This window comes from Acanthisitta chloris, unplaced genomic scaffold (assembly GCF_000695815.1).
Source record: "Acanthisitta chloris isolate BGI_N310 unplaced genomic scaffold, ASM69581v1 scaffold8295, whole genome shotgun sequence".
Lineage (NCBI taxonomy): Eukaryota > Metazoa > Chordata > Aves > Passeriformes > Acanthisittidae > Acanthisitta > Acanthisitta chloris.
In genome coordinates this window covers 48,351-49,802 of record NW_008675317.1, presented here as the reverse complement: position 1 = coordinate 49,802, position 1,452 = coordinate 48,351, and the positions used below count along the sequence as shown (strand labels likewise).

At 36.8% G+C, this 1,452-nt stretch overlaps 1 protein-coding gene across 1 annotated transcript in view; it reads left to right on the top strand.

The window, feature by feature from the left end:
- The first annotated feature begins 290 nt into the window (after positions 1 to 290).
- The window catches only part of ABCB7 (ATP-binding cassette, sub-family B (MDR/TAP), member 7), a 33,302-nt gene continuing 32,140 nt past the window's right edge, over positions 291 to 1,452 (top strand). The window contains exon 1 of the mRNA XM_009075699.1: positions 291 to 362. The gene's annotated coding sequence lies outside the window, so the exon portion shown is untranslated. The remainder of the gene's footprint in view (positions 363 to 1,452) is intronic.

Genomic DNA, 1,452 nt, shown 5'->3' with positions numbered 1-1,452 from the left:
TTTCGTGGTACAAAAGAAGCAAAGTCTGATGGGAGTGGGGATTCAGAGAAGGCAAAGGTTCATTGTCACTGAGCATTTTTAATGGGTGAATGTCATTTATTTTACAGCTGCTCCCCACCAGTTTGCTTTTTCTGTGGTCAGTTGTTAAAAAACAAAGCCATCTGCCTTCTTTTCATGTTCTGCTTGTTTACATAAACTAGATGAATATTCTGTGAATGTGAACTGCATGTTCTGCATAACTCTGTTTTCACTTCCTTTTTTTTGTTCCCTGTTTTGTTCTGTAGATTCCACCAATCTGCAGGCAAAGATCATGGCACAGTCTGGGAGGGGATTATTCAAGGCCATTGTTAAAACCTTCAGAGGTAGGTGTCAATTGTTCTTCCTACTTACAAGTCAGAGGAAACTCTAGCCCTTGGAGCATCTTTCAGTTCAGTCTGCTCTTTGGAGTTCGTTTAATTTCACTATTTACAGTCCTGAAGTGCAGCATGTTAAATGAGAAGTTATGTTTCTGCCCCCTAGAAGCCTTTCAGAATCTCCAAAAACTAAAGATAGCACAGTAACTTTCAAAGGAGAGTTCAAAATGTAGCGTTTGTGAGTTGATACTTAGATTCCTGTTGTCAAGCATAGAAAATACCCAGCTAAGGAATACCCAGGCATTGGAAACTGAATTTTCCTTGAGTGTGTAGGGCTTGCTTCAAAAATGCTGCTTAGGTTGTGGAATATTCTCATCATTGAGTGCCAGGATGTCAGGCTCTTACTCCTGTGAGCTTTGTACCTTAAAACTAGTGTAAGCATTATGAAGATGCAATTTTTACTGTTCATGGAATAATTATGATGCATTTCTAAGTAATGTACTTGTTTGAATGAAACTAAGAAATGCATTTATCTTGCTTTTCTCTTTTGTTTTTAATTATAAACGAATAGCTACTCATAGAACTGACTTAAGCAGTTAAAATCTTTTGAGGGTCATTGGGACTTCAAAGTATGAAGTGTACTTAGGTACAGGTTCTGTTCCAAACTGCCCTTTCTACATGGATTGCAGCAGGGACTCTGCACTGGGATAACTTGTATCTGCCTTATGGTGCCAATAGGCCATTCCTGAGAGGAAAAAAAATGTGAAATGTGATTTATCTATTTATTTTGCCCTAAAGTAAAGTTATTCTTACATATATGGAAAAATTATTATTGCTTAATAATAATCATATATATGTGTGTGTTCCACTATAGAAATTAATCGGCCTTAGTATGGTTATCTTCCAGATCTTCAAGCTTTTTTCTATGTTCTGCAGTCCATTTTCAATTTTTAGGTGTCCTTTTAACTGAAATATTTAAGGACCTTTACCCCCTGGCTGCATGGAACATGTTCTTTGCTGCTGGAGTTAAAGTCCCTTTCTTATTAATGTTTTCTTAAGGAAGACAAGGTTTTTAGAGAGAGGCAATACATTTTATTAA